Source organism: Diabrotica virgifera, chromosome 1 (assembly GCF_917563875.1).
Source record: "Diabrotica virgifera virgifera chromosome 1, PGI_DIABVI_V3a".
Classification (NCBI taxonomy): domain Eukaryota; kingdom Metazoa; phylum Arthropoda; class Insecta; order Coleoptera; family Chrysomelidae; genus Diabrotica; species Diabrotica virgifera.
The window spans coordinates 252,315,078-252,319,930 of NC_065443.1; positions in this window are offsets into that span (position 1 = coordinate 252,315,078).

The window sequence follows — 4,853 nt, forward strand, 5'->3', positions numbered from 1 at the left end:
AGCTATAAAAGTATAATCCAATTAACGATTATTCCCGAAATGGTTTATGTAGTTGTAGTGGTTACGACGCTAAATTTGATCTGGCAACGGGCAATCCGATTTCATTTACCGGCCATCTCAATATTTTTGTTTCAATCTATTTCGAATAGAAAAAAATCTAGTGTACATTCGATAGATACTAGATTATTTGGGATATAATGCAACAAAGGTGACCATTTATAAAGCTTGACGTGTAATAGGTAGTGTGACCAACTCCAATTCAGTCGGAACTCGGGACAAAGCTGAAAAAAATACTTAAAATCCGGGACTTTTCAATGAAAATCGGGCCATGTTTTTCAAATATAGAAGTTTAATATCATCATTTTATTGATAATTTAACATTTTTATGTTGACAATGATATTTTTGTTGGGATTAAGCAACAATTGATAGTAATTATAACTACATTTTTCTTAGTTTTTGACGTTTCGACTCCCAATCAGGAAATCGTTCTTAAAAAAGGAAATTTTTTATGTTGTACTAGTATTACAAAGAGCACTGAACGCTAGAATGCTGGAAAAAAGACCGGTTGGAAAGCCAAGAAAGGGCTGGGAAGACACAGTAAACAGCGACGCACAAGCACTTTTAGGAGTCCGTGTATGGAGAAGAGCAGCCACATACAAACAACAAGGGTGGAGGCAAAAAATAAAGGAGGCCAAGGCTCAATATGGGCTGTAGCGTCGTAGAAGAAAAAAAATTAGTACATATTACATTCCAGACATTGTCGACTTTTTTGCGTCCCACCAATTCAATTTAATGTGAATTCTTAAAAGAATAACGTATTCAAAATTTCAAAATAAAATTTTACCAAAACGTTGAAAATTCGGATGGCCCAGAAGCCTTGTCCGGGACAGCGGGACACGACTTCGTAATTCAACACTAGTAATAGGGGAACATTGCATTCAACTTCATACATTTAATTTATAAATAACTTTGAAAAACTCCTGATACAAGAATAAAAAACCGCTAAACGCCGTAAAAATGAGTGGCGCATAAAATATTCCAGCTACAAAAGATCTGATATGAATATTACGTGGCGCGAAAATGGATTTTCATTTGATGCAAAACAAAATTCTAGTTTTATTTTAAAAGATTTTTCCATAATATTTGCTAAATTTGAAGTAAACGCGCCACAAAAGAGTTTTAAAATGCAAACTGTATCAAAGTTACTCTTTTGTGGCGCGTTTCTTCAAATTTAGCAAATATTATGGAAAAATCTTTTAAAATAAAACTAGAATTTTGTTTTGCATCAAATGAAAATCCATTTTCGCGCCACGTAATATTCATATCAGATCTTTTGTAGCTGGAATATTTTATGCGCCACTCATTTTTACGGCGTTTAGCGGTTTTTTATTCTTGTTACAATATACAATAATGATAATCCTGCAATCAGGGTTACCAGCATAGAGAAAGAGAATTGTTTTTATTTCTCTATGGTTACCAGTCAAGTAGACCCTAATATTTGAACGAAAACTGTATAAAACCTACTGATTTGAACTCCAAAATCTAGCGATCTACTGAAAACTGTATTCTACCGAAAAATCTAAAAAATGAAGTGCTCAAATAAATAAATTCTCATTCATAATATAATTTATTAAGCGAAACTCATGCCGAAAACGGTAACATAATTTTCATGCTCATGTGTCAACGTAACTGGTGCTCACTTTTGCGACTGATGTGACAGTTGTTTATAGTTAAATTTTATATGTTTTATTTTATAGTTACATTTTATATTTCACATTTGATTAATAACTACTAGTCAAAAATATTACCTAATTTGGAATGGTCTATATTCCTTAGAACATCAAGTTCTATTCTGTAACTGGTGCACAAGGTAAAATATTTCGGTCCCAACAAAATCAATGGAAACGACAGTCAGATTCGCTTCTGTGTGGTTATTTATTCTGTGATTATATTATAAATTATATGGTTCTTTTCATGAGCATTTTTCAGTGCGTCACAAATGATAGAAAAAAAGTTAAGTCCGTGATAATATACATTTTAGTGATATGACATTTTAGTTAAATTTCTTCTGACAGTTGTCAAATTTTATTTGCAATTTGGCATAAAAACAAATCAGTTGTGTTTATTGCATTTATAAAATGGTATTTTCTTTGATTTGTATAGTCTTTTAAATTGTTCAGATTATATTCGTAGATATATTATATAATTCGCGTATTATTTATTTTCGATTATAGCGCCATGTATTGACAACTAGAATAATACTTTATATTTTGGTAAATAAAATGGGTAATTTTTGTCTTTTCTTTAGTTTAGTACTTATTCTGTTTCCAATTTCCTATAAGCGCAGAGCGTGTTTTGTTAAGTTGTGATAGACTTTGCGGTGTTGATTTTAATAATTAAATATGAGATAAGCAATACTTTGTTTTTAATTTATTAATTAGAAATGATTAATAATTAATTTCTATAATTTATATTTTTGTTGGGAATAAGCACTGAAGCACATAATCAGTGTATTTTGAAGTAACATAAATAAATAAAAATAAACTTATTTTACAGTAAAGTTGTAGCTTTCTTTGTATTTTAGTATTTTATAACTAAAGTATTATGAAGCTTTTAAAAACGAGATTATTTGGCCGCGCCCGTAATATAAAGGTGACCGTAGAAACCAATTCATAAATAAGGGAATCTAATAATTGGTTTGGAGAATTTTAAACTGGCCATTAACACAGGTTTACTGTATTATACATGGCTTAAAAATCTACTGATTGCTACTGATTATTTGAAAGCAAAACTACTGAAAAAATCAAAACTGACCTGGCAACCCTTCCTGCAATCTTGTTACTTTGGTCACTTTACTGCGGTTAGTGTTAGGTTAACGTTTTGCTTGTATGTAGTTGGAATGGAAATTGCGGCAGTTGCTTTTGGTTTGGTTGGGATTTTTGTATCCTAACTAACGGTGTGTATCCTCAAAATTTTTTAGTTATTTTTGAGTCATTTTGTCTTTGTCGATGGTTGCGGATGGTTTATATTTGCCACTTTTCCATATCCAATCTCTTCCTCATCAATTTTTAATCTGTTACTTATGTAAAGTATGCTTTTTTCCAATTTGATTTTGCATTGTCATCGTGGCGTATTCTCTTGGTTAATTCATCCTCCTTATAAAATCTCCATTTTTCATCTAAATATATACAGGGTGTAACAAAATGGTAGGTAATAAATTAAATCACATATTCTGAGACCAAAAATAGTTTGATTGAACCTAACTTACCTTAGCACAAATGTGCACATAAAAAAGTTACAGACCTTTGGAAGTTATAAAATGAAAATCGATGTTTCATTCTTTAAATAATATTACTGTTACCGTTGATTCAAATTTTAATAACCCAATACAGTGGAACCTCGATAACTCGGATTAACGCGTCCGATCCAGGTTATCGAAAATCCGGGTTAACCGGAGAATATGATAAAAATTAATAACATACGGTATACTTACAGATAAACTCCGTTATAATTGAAATATCATGAAATATATATGCACAGTACACATCTAAATTACGTATAGTTGTATAGACTATAGAGTATTGTTCAATTTTTGGTAAAAAACTCATGCGTAGACAAAAAAACACGCAAACACAAACCTATCTGAAGCACCATTACAGAACGGAAGCGAAAAATACGACTGCACTATACACATTACGGTCACAATCGGAACAATGCTATGTTATTTAAGAACAGTGGAGACTATAAGACCATTGTTTAAAAAATAATTTTTTAAATAGTCTTTTAGTCTTTTTTGAACAATGCTAAGACAGTTTGAAATAAATAAAGGAATACAGGTGCCTGTTGTTTCTGATAATCCGAGACAATGAATGTCGCTCTGACGCCGTGTGCCATGAGTAATTTTTAGTATTGTATAGTTCAAATTACACAAATACACATTATCTGTCAAATATTATATTACATACATTTTTATTGTTGAAATGTTTGTCCGGAATGAAAAATCGGTCCGGGTTAGCCGGACTTCCGGGTTATCGGGGGCCGACTTATCGGGGTTCCACTGTATATCAATCAACGCCATTATATTATATTTAATTATATATTTTTTTATAAATTGTTTATTTATTAATCACTAATGATATTAAAAGAATTTATTAAGCTACTTCAAATGTAGCTGTAATTCTGCACCAAAATTTTAAAGCAAAACTTACATTTAACATTCTATTTATTTGATAACGTCAAATTTTATAATATAATACGTCATAGGAGCAGAAGCCACTTTCTGTCACTTGTCGTTGCGTGGAGTAAATTTACGACTTATTTCGTATGCTTTAAATGATGACGCACGGGTAAAGAACCATGGACTCAACTGTACGGTGATTATTTCTTTCAACAGGAGTGGACAATAAAAAACAAGATATGGTCTTTTATCTATTATACGAAGCAAAAATATATAAATATTACAAAATAAAATAAAGAAACACGTTTTTGAACTGATAAGGTCAAAAAATCCTTACAAACTACAAAAAACAACAAACTACAATATGTTGTACAAACAAAACAAGAACATTTTCGCTTAAAGCTGCTAATATTTCACCATATAACAATTTTTGAATAATTCAAAAAACCTGGAGAAGGTTTTTTCAGATTTGGTTGTCCTTTGATTTCTTCTTGTGTCATGTGTCCTCTTTTTCTACATCCGTTTTTTATTTTCAATATTTGAGCTCATATCAAAATAAACTGATCACCTTTAAGGAGTACCGGATGAAAAAGGTGATTTATTTCATTGTTGGTGCACTAAAAAGCCTCGAATGATTAAACTAAGAAAATACCTGTTGTTCTGTTGATCTCAGAT